General features: G+C 45.6%; 1 pseudogene; it reads right to left on the bottom strand.

Moving 5' to 3' along the window:
* Window positions 1-1,660: 1,660 nt before the first annotated feature.
* Window positions 1,661-15,098, bottom strand: part of LOC119359735 — a 78,926-nt pseudogene continuing 65,488 nt past the window's right edge.

The following is a 15,098-nucleotide window of genomic DNA, read 5'->3' as shown; positions in this document are numbered from 1 at the left end:
AACGACAGGCAGGTAAGGTGTTGTGCTCGCCTAGACTGTGTGTTGATTAAGCTGCCGCAACGACGTGTTTTGTTTTCTTTATAAGGTATATATAAGGCGATTTTTTTATCAACTAATCGAGATCAAGACGTTTTACTCCGAAATGGTCTGGACGTGTACGGATATTTTTCAAGTGTTCACACGAAAATCATTAATTAAGGAGCATTTTTTTTAAAGGTCATTCCTATCCCTCAGATTGCGACATGCAGCACATTGCGACATGTGCGTCTTTTTTTTCGTTTCCAAGAGGCACGATCGTGCCTCCCGCGAAAGCAAATCCGTGTCTTCACGAGAAGTAAACCGTGCCTTTCGCAGAAGGAAAAAGGAAAGAAAACACGTTTTTGGAAGCAAATCCGTGTCTCTCGCGAAAGAAAAAAAAACGTGTTTCCCTCATTTTTGAGAGGTACGGTCGTGCCTCTCGCAGAAATCAATCTGTGGCTCTCACGGAAGGAAACAACAGAAAACGTATTTTTTTTCATTTCCGAGCGGCACGGCCATGCCTCTTGCGGAAGCAAATTCGTACCTCTCGTGGAAGCAAATTCGCGTCTCTCACGGAAGCAAAAGAACGTGGTTTTTTTTGCGCAAATTTTTTTGTCCAAAAGCGAGGGAGGCGGCGAGGGTGGGGAAGCTCAAGCACAAGCAAGACCGCGTCGTCCGGTGATTGCAAGGCTTCATCGTCATCTCCGATTTCTCCTTCTCCGACGGGTCGGACGGCTCCGACATGGACCCACCTCCTGCCGCGGACTCCTACGGCTACGTCGGCGACCGGAAGGGCAAATGCCGGCAAGGAAGTGGTGAAGATCCGTCTTTATTTCAAGTTTTAAGTTGTAGTTTGAACTTGTCCGCTATATTATGTATTATGTGAACTTTGCCTATCTTTCATGATCCGACTGTGATCTTTTGATAAACTGATTGTGCATTTGTATGTCCGCTCATGATCTACGTAGTTCTTATCAACATTGTATGGTTTAGTATGAATATAAGGGACGGAATATGAGATACGTGGGTGTGGAGACGCAGATATAGGAAATGCCCGGCCAGTGTCCGCGGACGCGCCGGCGTTTGAGGGGCCGGGTTTGCTGAGTCCGGCTGTAGATGCTCTTACCCCAAAGTGATGACAATCTCCAGAGTTTGTAGTATACACCTTTAGAGCATATCCAACAGACATGCGGTAGCGCGGCACGCTAAAAAAGTTTTGTAGCACCGAAATAGTGTTTTGCGCGCGGGAGGTTTACCAGACGCACAAAAACATGGCGTCTAATGCGGCGGCCCCACATGCATCTGCTCGCGCGAACAATCCAACGCCCCAAATTTGCAGCACCGAAGACCGCGCTCACACCCATGCGCTAAAGTTTTTTTTAGCGCGCTCTACTTTACAGCGCCTGCCGGAGCGCTTTTTTTTGCCTCTGGCGCACAATAACGCTGGGGTTTAGCGCGTGTGGTAGTTTTGGGCGCCTGTTGATATACCAGGCAAAGACACTATTAGGGAAGTGTTGGAACGATGTGTAGCAAACTAGGAGTATCTGTTTTTTTTTCCTATAAAAAACAGTATCTATATTCACTGGATCCGACAGTTTCATTTCAGGGGTAATCGGATCTGACAATATAATGGTTGCAAGCATCACGAATCTGCTCTTAGCGTCTGCTTGGTCGACCGGTCTAGAGCCCGTGAGGAAGTCTCGGTACCACTTCCCTCACATCTTTGGAGTCCTCTCTTGCATTTCAAAATCCACGTGATAGATCCCGAACCTCACGGTGAAACCGAAACCCCACTCGAAGTTGTCCATGAGGCTCCACACGAAGTAGCCACGCACATTTGCACCTCTCCTGTAATAAGCATGCCAGATGTTCCGGTGGATGTTGTGTCAGAAAAAAAGGTACTCCCTCCGTTCACTTTTATAAGACCTTAAAACATTTCAGACAATGTACAAAACAGCCTATTTTGTGTTGTCTGAAACGACTTACAAAAGTGAACGGAGGGAGTAACACATTCAGAATGCAGAGTTGCACGCGCTGATTCACATTTCTTCAATCTCCTTTTTTACTACATATTCTACTGAATGATTTACTATTTTTAGTAAGGTTTATGGTCTATTAAAGGTGCCACCGGTAGATAATGGAGTAAATTGTAAAAAACCACCATATTTGGGGACGCGAAATCAAAAAACCACCACCTTTCATTTTTTTTAAAACCGCCACTTTTGTGCTAACAGTTTGCAAAAAACGCTGATTACTAGATCAGTCCCGTTTGAGGGCAGAGCCGACGTCCAGGGCCCGCTGTCAGGTGCCACGTGGCCTGTGCGCACACGGCGCCCGTCAAGCGCCGTTAGACGGCGCAAGACAAACTGGTCGAACCCAACCGGGTCGGCCATTCCCCACTCCTCGCCTGCCGGACCCCGCCGCTCCCGCCCCGCCATCACACCTTGCCCCCGCCGCCGCCACCGACGGCGACCACAGCAGCCATGGTTTCCTGGAACGACGGCGAGACTAGTGACTCGTCTATTTCTCTCCCCTCGTGAATCGGAGCCCTACTTGAGTTTTCCTCTCTGTCAGTTAGGGTTAGGGTTCTTCCCGAATTCAAGTTTGATTTCACCGATTTGATTTTGTATTTGACTGTCACGTTCTTCTCTGGTTCTAATAATGTAGATACCACGGACCACTGTGGATCCCGAATGGTGTGGCATTGTTTCTGGAGGCCCGATCTGCAGTCATAAGACGCCGGTGGAGAGGGGAGTTGCATTTCAAAGCATCCACACCGGCCGTAGGTTTTTGGGGTGTTCGGAGCAGGTTAGTAATTGTTAACTGTTGGTGATTATGTATACAACTCTGTTTTTCCTTCTACTCCTTACTGTTAGCTGTAGATGTTAACTGAAGAATTAGGATTGTTAACTGAAGCAATAGATGTTACAAGTGGTTTATTTAAATAAATTATGAATGGTCAAATCCTGAGTAATTATGTTTAATTGGCATGGTTTCTAGCTGCTTGTAGCAAGTAGTACACGCATAATTATGTTTGTTAACTATATGACCTGCTTAAATCCTGAATAAATGATTAGAATTTTTGTTGTAATATTTATTTGGTTAATCAGGGAGGTTACAACTGTGGTCTTGTTGAGTGGGTTGACCCAGAATGGCCAGAGCCACTTAAGAATGCTCTGCGCAAGCTTTGGGATATGTATGAGCAGAGCCAAGAGCAGATCAAGGTTAAAGAAGATGTGATTGCCCTGCTAGAAGAAGAGAAGCGTCTGTTGCAGGCAAAACAGAAGAGTGTTCAGGAAAGTGGCGCTGATCAGGTTGCACCTGATGCTAATGAAATCAAGACTGATCTTGAGAAGGAGAATATGTCACTGAAGGGAGATGTAGAGCTGCTTAAGAAGATCCAGGCCACTCAGGCTGAACTCATTAGCAAATGGAGGAAAGATGCACATGTTGATGAAGTCAATCAGCAGAAGAAAAGGATTGAGTTTGCCATATCTGACCTTTTAAAGGATGGAGAGGCCAACAAGTCTAAGCTGAAGAGAATCAAGGCTATATGTGATGAGTGATTGCAATAATTATGTATGGTGCTTATTTATAATAGTAGGATGGCACTGCTGTAATAGAAGGAGGGGTTGGAAAATTATGTATGGTGCTTATTTATGGTACTTGTTGTAATCCAAGATTTGGTATTTGATGGCACTGGTTCCATTTTAATCTGCCATGTGATGCTACTTGTTGTAATCCAAGATTTGGTATTTGATGGCACTGGTTAAATTTTAATCTGCCATGTGATGCTACTTGTTGTAATTCAAGTTTTGGTATTTGATGGCACTTGATAAAGTTAATATGAATTATGATGGTACTTGTTAAAGTTTAATATGAATTTTGATGGCACCGTCGAGGATGCCACCAACTCATGTAGGGTTAACCCTACCCCTCGACAACCGTCGAGGATGGCCTCAACTCATGTAGGGTTAACCCTACCCCTCGACAACCACCGAGGATGGCCTCAACTCATGTAGGGTTAACCCTACCCCTCGACAACCGTCGAGGATGGCCTCAACTCATGTAGGGTTAACCCTACCCCTCGACAACCATCGAGGATGGCATCAACTCATGTAGGGTTAACCCTACCCCTCGACAACCGTCGAGGATGGCATCAACTCATGTAGGGTTAACCCTACCCCTCGACAACCGTCGAGGATGGCATCAACTCATGTAGGGTTAACCCTACCCCTTGACAACCGCCGAGGATGGCATCAACTCATGTAGGGTTGACCCTACCCCTCGGCAACCGTCGAGGATGGCATCAACTCATGTAGGGTTAACCCTACCCCTCGACAACCGTCGAGGATGGTATCAACTCATGTAGGGTTAAACCTACCCGTCGACAACCGTCGAGGATGGCATCAACTCATGTAGTGTTAACCCTACCCCTCGACAACCGTCGAGGATGGCATCAACTCATGCTAAAATCCAGCAACACCATGATCATTTCAGCATGGTCAGTTCAGCAAGATAAAGTATCATATGGATCATAATAACAGTGCATAACATCATATGGATCATAATAACAGTGCATAAAGTATCATAACAACAAGATCGTTACATGAGTTTCTTGCTCCATAACATCAGACCAACATAAGTTGTTCCAAAATAACAAGTTTAGGCAGACCAACATCAGACCAACATGAATAATGATCAACAAGGAAGCATTAGTTCCCTAAAGCATAAAAGTAATCTCTGAGCCTGGATGGTTTTTTCCTCTTTCTTGGTGGCAAGAAGGGTGCTGCTGGGGTAGCTGCTGCTGTTGAAGCTCTCCTTGTTGCTGCACGAGATGTGCTTGCCCTTGTTGCTGGAGGTCTTGAGCTGCTTGCCCTGCTTGCTGGAGGTCTTGAGCTGCTTGCCCTGCTTGCTGGAGCTGCTGAGGTAGCTGCCCTTGATGGTGCTCTCCCAGCTGGTGATCCAGCAGATGGAGCTGCAACAGAAGATGGTGCAGCCCTTGGTGCAGAAGATGGTGCACCCCTTGGTGCAGAAGATGGTGCACCCCTGTTTTCCTGCAACAAGAATAAAATGGAAGATCAGAGCATTAATGGTACAATTTGGAAATCTATCTAGGGTCACATGTAATGCAAGGTACCTTGTGTTTGTTCTTCCTAGCAGCAAGTGCTGGCTTCAAAGCATCCCCACAATTTGTGTATCTGTGGCCCTGCTTGCTGCAGTTACTGCATGTAATTGTCTCCATCCTTGATGTTTCCTTAGGTTTAGGCACTTCAAACCTGCCCTTCCTCCTCTTTGTTTGTTTCCTACCCTTCTTCTTATGGAAAACAGGGGGGTCAATGTCTCTTGTAGCAGTTTTTGTCCATAGATCAGGTCCAGGAACAGGGTATATCATTGGCTTGTAGGCTTCCAAATACATTTCCTTCTTAAAGAACTGATGCACAAAATCTTCTGGATGCTGTTTGGATTTATAAATTGCAGAGACAGCATGATTGCAAGGTATGGCTATCATGTCAAATTTTCCACAGCCACAAGTCCAATCCTTTAAATTGACTGCATATGATTTCTCCCCTCTATTGACTTGATACAAATCTGGGCCTGCCATCAAAGCTTTGCAGTTCCTAGCCCATTCCTTGGACTCTGCCAGTTTTTATGAATATGTAGGGGTAATTGTCCATCTAGCAATCTCTCCCCCAATTCTCTTTTCATTAAACTTGACCATCAACTTAGACCTTACTCCTTCAAGCATTGTTTTAATGGGTTTTCCTCTAATATCTAAAATCATCTTGTTGAATACCTCACTAATGTTATTAACTACTAGGTCAGTTTTACAATTCTTGTCCATAGCATGCCTAGCCCATGTTTCAACAGGAATTCCCTTTAACCAAGCCCAAGCATCCTCACTTTCTTTCCTCATTTCTTCCATTGCAACATTAAAACCATCCTCAGTGTATGAATATGCAGCTGCATCCATATATTTCTTAAGTTCATCTCCTCTAAACCCAACATTTTGGAAATTTGCATAAATGTGCCTTAGACAATATCTTTGTGGGCAGTTGGGAAAAATATGTGTTATGGCATTAAGAAGGCCCTGGTGAAACAATTAATACCTAAGTTAAGATGCTAACTAGGTGGTCAAACTAAGGTTGCAAAGAATAGCAATCTAAGGTTAAGTAAATTTGCAAATGGAGCAACTCACCTTCTGCCTGTCTGAGATTATTGTGTAGTACCCAAACTGTCCACATTCTCCACCAATAGCAATCTTTAGTTGAGTTAAAAACCATGACCAACTTGCGGTGTCTTCCTTTTCAACCACTCCAAAGGCCAATGGAAAAATGTTATTGTTTCCATCTCTGCCTGTAGCAGCCAATATTTGTTGTCCTGTATTCAGCTTCACAAAACATCCATCCAGACCTGAAATCAACATGATTTAATAGAATGCAGCAGAACAAATTAAAAATGCAATGAAAGAGAATAAATGAAGTGGAATAATTCTGACAAGAACATACCAATGAAAGGTCTACACCCTTTCAAAAATCCTTCTATTTGTGCTCCAAGACACATGAAAAGTCTATGAAATCTTGGATTGGGACTAGGGTGCTCTCTCACAACTCTTGTGGTGACAATGCATCTGCTCCCAGGGTTGGTGTCCAACACAGTTTGTAGATAGTCTCTGATCCTTGTGTATTGTGCTTCTTGATCACCTTGGACAACTAAAAGAGCTTTCTGCCTTGCCCTATAGGCCTTGTTCTTTCCAACCTCCACACCAAATTTCTCCTTTGTCTTCTCTATGACAGTTTCAACTCCTGCTCTAGGATCTGTCCTCATGCTATCCTCAATTGCTTTTGCTACAAACCTTGTTGGTACCTTGCAGTTCTCACCAGATGGAGCACATGTGTGCTCTAGTTGCAATTTCCTAATACAGAAAGTTTTTTCATTACCAATTACAGAAGCAACCATGTGAAAGGGGTATCCTTTCTCAACACAGTCAACTATAATCCTGTCTTTGTTGTTTCTGTGGTAATGAAAATTCCTCCTTTGAGTCACATGCAAGTTAACCAAAGCTCTTCTGAACTGGTACACATCCAGAAAACACAAATGCCAGCAAATTTGCTCTTGTGGGGTTAACCTGCTCTCATCATACCATTGCCTGACCTTCCTCTTCTTTGCCCTGGATTTTCTACCACTTGAGGGCAAATAAACCTCCACTTCTACATCAGAATCATCTGGATGTGGCTGATCTATATCTTCATCACTTGAGGGGATATAGTCAGCCTTAAGTGCAGATTGAGAGCTGCAATGAGATCTACTTGTTGGGCCCCTCCTCACTGGCAATTTAAGCAAAGGTTCTGGTGGAACAAATTCCTCTTCCTCCTCAGACTCACAGAACAAGTCCTCTGGCTCTGAATCCCCTTCAAATTCTCTTTTCCTCTTCAAATCTTTTATTTTCTGGTGGAGACCAGCATCATCATCCACTTCCTCTCCAGCTACATCCTTCCCCATGCCATAATCAGATTCTGAACTCTCATCATCATCTTCAGAGCTGTCAGCATTTGTAACTTCTTTCTCCACAAACATTTCCTCCTCCATTTGAACTTCTTGCACTACTGGCATGTCATCAGCAAACTCATTGAGAAATGCATCTAGCTCATTGACACCTGCAATGTTCTTCCCCTTTCTCACATTGCAGCTCTCCTGAGTGAAAAGGTAATCTCCAATAGAATCTTGTGTATAAACACTTATAGTAGGAACAGAGCACTCTGCTCTTTCACTGGACTGACTTGGATAGAGCACACCTGCATCATCTATATCATATACTTTAGGTGAACCAATCTCTGAATAGGTATCTGCTTCTCAACTTCATCTCCATTGTTGATGTGCAACTGTGGCCTAAGTGATGTTCTTCCTTTCATAACTGTGATAGTGATACACCTTTTCTCCTCATATAATTCCAGCATTTCTTCTACATCTTCAGTACATTTAATCAGCTGCATTCCTTCAATTCCTAAACCATCTTCCTTCACATAGTACATGGAGTCCTTCTCATCATACCCCTCTGTCCCAATAAGAGCTAAAAGATTGATGTAGGTAATATCTGACTGACATAAGGTCCTTTCCAAATTGTCACAGCCATGGAAATGAAACCGAACATCCCATATGTCATCATCCAGACTGCAAACACAAAACAGAGCACATCATATTACGTTAACAATATATTCAGCTCATTGTAATTTAGTTAACAGTACATTACATCAACACCAAATAAGTTAACTGACAATTCAATCTACTCTAAATTCAGTATATACCATATTCACATAAATGCAGTTAACAGTACACTGAAGCAATACCAAATCAGTTAACTTATATTTCTCTCCAATTTAAGTTTTCAATATTGCAGAATCAATAAATTGATTAAATTCAGTTCAGTTAACTGAAATCCAGTGAACCAAATTACAGTAATTATCCTCAACAAAAAAATTGGACAGCTTGTTCACATCTGAAACCAACATTTCTAAACCCTAGTTCCTAAACTGTAGAAATAGCGACATAGATTTATAAATCATAGTTCCTAAACAGCAGTGACAACACAAATTTATAAACCATAGTTCCTAAGCAGCAGTGGAAACCCTAATTTCTAACACATAATGCAAATAAATGTACAGACAGCGACACAGAACTCACTCTACGCCGCCGAGACCAGAAGTGAAGTTGTGGCTGTTTTGCGGATTCGCCTTCCAAACCTACGCCAACCTTGCCGCCACTGACATCTCGATGTCGTAGCTGCCGGGTTCCTGGGGGCACTCATCTCCAGCGTCGCACGCGGCCGCACCAGGGACGAGCGTGCGTGCACACTGAACATGGGAGAAAGATTTTTCCTCGCCGTCGAGGGAAGAGGAGTTCCCGCGGTCGTCCCTGCCATCTCCGGCAGAGCCGCCGCCGCCGCCGTCGGCGGCCATGGGTGAACACGACGGGGGTGAGCGGGAAGGAGGCGGCGCGGTGGGATTTGGGGGGAGTGGGGGGAATGGTCGACCGGGTTCGACCCGGTAGGGTTTTCTCTTGCGCCGTCTAACGGCGCTTGACGGGCGCTGTGTGCGCACAGGCCACGTGGCACCTGACAGCGGGCCCTGGACGTCAGGTTTTCCCTCAAACGGGACTGATAGAGTAATCAACGTTTTTTGCAAACTGTTAGCACAAAAGTGGCGGTTTTTTGCAAAAAAAACGAAAGGTGGTGGTTTTTTGATTTCGCGTCCCCAAATATGGTGGTTTTTTGCAATTTACTCGTAGATAATGTTAATGTGCATGATGATCACAAATGGTTGCACATCTCACCTGACTGCTGAAGAGATACATGTGAGATAACCCTGCAGGTAGTTCACCCTTCCAACGTCATTGATCAAATCCTCCGTACTGTTATCGCTGGACTGCGAGTAGCCTGGAATAAATAAGGCGTAAGGGAACACATGGTCTTTGCAAACATGCAGAAGCAAATTAGGAGGCGCCGGAAACTTTTCAATCTTCAGGCATTCTTCTGAACGCATTGTGAATTCCTAATTGCCCTCCCTTGCCACTCACCATTTTCAGTAACGTACATAGGCGTGTTCTCGTATCTCTGACTGACATACTTAACGATCAGCTCCATACCTTCCAGAACATCGTAGTAACCATGGAATGCAGTCTGCAAGGTTGATCACCATATAAACAAACATGTCAAAGAGAGAAGAGAATGTATAGGATGGTAACGGATGGAGGCAGTTCTTACTGGTCTTCCAATTGCCACACCGTCCCTTTCACCTACAGCTTGGACCAGCGCATTTCCCTCGTAACTCTTAAGGTCGCATGGAGAAGAGACGCAATCCTTGGCATAGATTGCCGTGTAATGGTTTACCCCAATAAAATCCGCCTTGTTTTGCAGTAACCTCTTCTCCTCGGAGGTGAACTTTGGTAAGTTTGATGACAGCATCTCATGCATTTCTCTTGGATAGTCACCAAAGAATAACAGATCCAAAAACCTGTAGAAGAAAAAGGAACATTAAAAGTGTCATAGTACTAACAAAATTTTTTTGGGTGTAAAGCTATTGTGAACATTAAAAATGCCATGCTTCATGTTCTTTTTTTGCGGGAAATGCTTCATGTTGCACAGAAGGTGAAAGAAGGAAGGACCTACTAGTCCACCTCAAAGGACAACGCCTGTCTTGCAGCCAGGATATCCTCTATGGAGTTGGTCAGCGGCTCATACCATTTCATGGCGATGACGATCCCGATCGAACCGCCTTGGGTTGCCTAGCATGTATTAGAAGTTCAGAACAGCTAAGACAAAGGCCCACTGAAATGGCCATCCAGTGCCAATAAAGCCCTCGGTGACAGAGCAAGTATGTCTGTTGGGTTCACCTGATAATTCCTCTTGTAGTTGTCGACGGCGGCGGCATGTGACATGATCATGTTATGGGCGGCGACGTAGGGCTCCCGGTGAGAGTTGCCGCTGTTGCAGTTCCCGAACGGCCGGGAGCAGTGCTTGGGCGGGTAGTGGCCCAGCATGTAGGCGAACTTGGTGAAGAGGTTGGGCTCGTTGAGCGTGGTCCAGAACTTGACCCGGTCGCCGAACGCTTTGAATCACACGTCCGCGTAGTAGTCGAACTCCTCCCTGTGAAGGAACAAAATTAGTTTTGAGAGAGCTTAGTTAATTACTAGACCGCCAAGACCGTGACCGTGGCTAAGTCAAGCCACGGGGAGCAGAGCATGGTGCTTATGGACAAGGAAGAGGAGGGGTTTGTCTTTGAAGATCCAAGTCCGCAAGTCCGTAAGGATTACCGATGGTCTGCTGCAGGTAAAGTCTATTCTCCCCGTCCGATGAAGATGTCAGTAGTTGAGAAGACATTGCCGAGAGCTTGGGGTCTGCATAAAGAAGCTAATTTTGCGGAGATCGGCCCGAATATCTTTGAAGTGCACTTTGGATCAGAGGGTGACTACAGGCATGTCATTTACAATGGCCCCATGGTAGTTTGGTTTTAGTGTCCTGGTGATGAAGAAGTATGAAGGAAATAAAAGACCGTCTGAGATGATCTTTGATAAAATTGATGTGTGGGTAAGGATCTTGGATCTGCCACCGGACAAGAGGACGGAAGTGTTTGGTAAGGCCTTGGGAGATTGGTTGGGAGAGACAGTCAGAGTTGATGTGGATAAAGATGGCATTGCTAGAGGTCAGTACTTTCGTGTACAGACTAAGATCTCTGTGTTTGAACCGTTGGTTAGGGGCATCTATGTGAAGAAGAAGAAGGATGATAAAGAGAAGACATGGTTTGACTTTTACTATGAAAAAATACCGCATTTTTGTCTTGACTGTGGAAGACTTGTTCATGAGGGGGGGGGGGATGTGAGCCCCCAGTTGACTCGTCGTTTCAATGGGGGGGCTGGCTTAGGGCTTCTCCACGGAGGAACAACTCAGGCAAAGAGGGGTCGAAAGGAGGAGGGACATGTAGCAATAACAGGCAGGGTAGCTCTCACGCTGGTGAGGCGGCTAACAACAACCCCGTGCATTCCAGAGCTAGGGACGTGCCTACAAAGAGGAATCTGCAGTCTAAATTCTCACGTACCTCGGACGGTCACACTGGCGATCGCTCAAAACAAGGGGGTGGTGAGGTAACTAGTCCCAGCAGATCTAGAGGCAAGATGGAAACGATGCGAGGGCATGACCTCGGGGACAACCTTGAAGCTAGGAGGGAGAAGGAGATGAGGAGTAAGCTCATGGAACAGCGCCCGGGAAGCCAGAGAGGTGGCCACATGGAGGCGGGAGCGAATGGAGGGAGCAGGAAAGAAGCAATGATTATAGCAGGATTCACGTGGGGGTGGCTCTAACGGGTGCCATGCAGAAGCGGATCTGGTCGACCCACTGGGGAGGGGGGCGACATGCATGGGACCCGAGGCCGACGTCATGGCTATTACGTGAGAAAGGAGAGGTCAGACTATCGTCAGAGATACCAATCGGAGCCATACACGTGGAGGGATGGTGGCCGTAGAAAGAGGGGGCCGAGGTAGGTGTGGAGAGCGAAAGGTGAAGTAGAAGTGAGGAGTGGGGAGGATGAGTTAATTCGTGATACAAGGCAGAAAACTGCCTCAGGTTTGATCGCATCCGGGACAGAGACGATGAAGCGTCGGACCCTGGTGCTCAGGGACGCCGAACACAATGAATCTCCTTGCCTGGAACTGTCGGGGATTGGGGTTGGACTCAAAAGTTGGCGAACTTCAAGATCTTATACGATCTCACAACCCAGCGGTGGTTTTCCTTTCAGAAACAAAAAAAAAATCAGCGAGAGCGATGGAGCGTTTGAAATGGAGTTTGGGTTTCACTAGTGGAGTTGCTGTGAGTTGCAATGGAAGAAGTGGGGGTTTGGCGTTGTGGTGGAGGGATCATGTGCAGGTTAAGGTGAGGCCATGGTGCCAATACTTCATTGATGCAGAGGTGGTTTGGGAGGGTAAGCTCCATAGAATCACTGGATTCTATGGGGAGCCTAAAACGGAACTTCGTAAAAAAATCATGGGATGCCATTCGTTTCCTGCGTGCCCAAGACAATCTACCCTGGCTTTATGTTGGTGACTTCAACGAGGCCCTCTTCCGCGTGGATCAAGTTGGGGGAAATCCAAGGTGTTTCAATCAAATGAAGGATTTCAGAGACTGTCTTGCCGACTGCGGCCTGGCTGATCTCGGTTTTACTGGGTACCCCTACATAGGACAATAGAAGAGATGGACAGGATAACATTCAGGTCCGGTTGGACCGTGCTACTAGCAATGATGGTTTCTTAGGAATATTTCCTGAGATGTCTGTGGAGCATCTACTTTCTGAAGAATCGGACCACCAAGCCCTCCTAGTGCGGATAATGGAGACGGCTCCAATTCGTACCGGAGTGGGGGACAGACCGTTTAGGTTTGAAGAAGCCTGGACCCGTCATGAGCAGTACGAGACGATGATCGCATAGGCTTGGGAAGCATCGAGCACAGGAGAGGAAGGAGTGAGGGCGGTATGGGAAAGACTGGGAAGAATGACGGGGTCTATTCAGCGGTGGGCGAGAGAGGTGTTTGGTTCAATCAGAAGGAAAATAAAACAGTTGAAAGCACAACTATTGGAAGCAAAGGAGCGAGCGCTCAAGTCTGGCTATCAACATGAGGTCCGGGAATCGGAAGAGCAGCTAAGGGAAGTGTATGAGAGAGAAGAAATAATGTATAGACAGCGCTCGAGAGTGGATTGGCTCAAAGCGGGAGATAAAAACACTAAATACTTTCAGAACCGGGCTTCGCATCGTAAGAGGAAGAACACGATCAAGACATTGAGGCGGGCAGATGGAACAAGATGCACAGTGGATGAGGAGATGAGAGCTATGGCAGCATCATTCTATGAGGATTTGTTCACTTCGGAGGGGTCGGTAGGGGCGGAGGAGGTGCCGCAGAATATCCAATGGGCAGTTACTGAGGAGATGAACAAAACACTGTCCGCACCAATTTCGGACTCTGAAATAGAGACGACTCTATTTCAGATGGGTCCGACTAAAGCTCCGGGGCCGGACGGGCTCCCCGCGCTCTTTTATCAGCGACACTGGTCATTGCTTCGTGATGATATCTGTGGGGCAGTTCGTGATTTTCTGAGTGGAACAACTACCCCAGAGGGTTTTAATGCTACAGTGATTGTCATGATTCCTAAGGTCAACTCTCCGGATTTGCTATCCCAGTTTCGGCCGATTAGTTTGTGTAATGTGCTTTATAAGATTGCAACAAAGGTTCTTGCCAACAGGTTAAAAAGCATCCTGCCAGTTCTTATCTCGGAGGAACAAAGTGCTTTTGTGCCGGGGCGCCTCATCAAGGATAATGTTTTAGTTGCTTATGAGTGTGTTCATGCCATTCGCCATAGGAAGAGGAAAAAACCTCTATGTGCAGTCAAGCTAGATATGATGAAAGCCTATGATCGAGTGGAATGGGTCTTCCTGCAATAGATGATGGAACGGTTCGGTTTTGCCCCGACATGGATAGCAATGATTATGCGTTGTGTGACGACAGAGAGCTTCTCGGTTAAGCTGAATGGTGCCTGCTCTAGGTGCTTCTTTCCATCCCGAGGGCTTAGCGAGGGTGATCCTCTATCACCATATTTATTCTTATTTTGTGTTGAAGGTTTTTCTGCGCTTTTGAGGAGAGCACAGTCAGAAAATAAAATAAAAGGTGTTACATTTGGGAGCACTGGCCCCCATATTACACATCTTTTATTTGCCGATGACATCATCGTGTTCTTGGAGGGATCCCCGGAGTACCTACAGATTCTAAAGGAGATTTTGGTAACATATGAGGCGGCTTCGGGCCAGAAGGTTAATCTGCAAAAGTCATCAATCTTTTTTGGCAAAGGATGTCAGTGTGACGTCCAGATAATTAGGCTACAGTAATCCCGCGTTAATGATGCCACGTCACGCAGTTACTGTTGTTAAACTCGCGTTATTTCAAAATTGATTCAAATTCAAATTTGGATTTAAGTCAAACAATAAAAGTTTCCAAACATTAGAACTAAAATGCTCTAAAGGTGCCAAATAATGCATAGGTAATTATGGTGAAGAAACCCCATTTTTATAAAATGTTTAAATACCTTTAGGTGAATAAAACAGTAGCAAAAACTAATATTTAAATGTTTTTATAATTAACAAAATACTAAACTAAATTGTTTTGGGTAAAACCTTTTGTTGTAGTGGGTTTTAATGTATTACTAAATTAGGGATCATTTTAATATTAGATAAAAACTAAATGAGAAAGAAACTAGAAATAAAATAGAAAGGAAATAAATAAAAGAAAGGTAAAATAAAACAAAAAATAAGAAAGGGAAAAGAACCCCCCGGGCTCCGGCCCAGTTGGCCACAGCCGCCCGAATGGGCCGGCCCACCCCTGCACCCCATAACCTCCCCCACTCCCCCATTCGCCCACCGACACCCCACTCCTCCCCCCCGAAATATCTCCCCCTCTCCCGATTGGATCGGGATCGAGAGGAGGAGGCCGCCGCCTCGGACCGCCATCGCCCGCCGCCGCCTCCACCTCGTCTGTCGTCGCCTGGAAC

The sequence above is a fragment of the Triticum dicoccoides genome, chromosome 2A (assembly GCF_002162155.2).
Source record: "Triticum dicoccoides isolate Atlit2015 ecotype Zavitan chromosome 2A, WEW_v2.0, whole genome shotgun sequence".
Lineage (NCBI taxonomy): Eukaryota > Viridiplantae > Streptophyta > Magnoliopsida > Poales > Poaceae > Triticum > Triticum dicoccoides.
The sequence above is the reverse complement of the archived record's forward strand: the minus strand, read 5'-3'. Positions and strand labels throughout refer to the sequence as shown.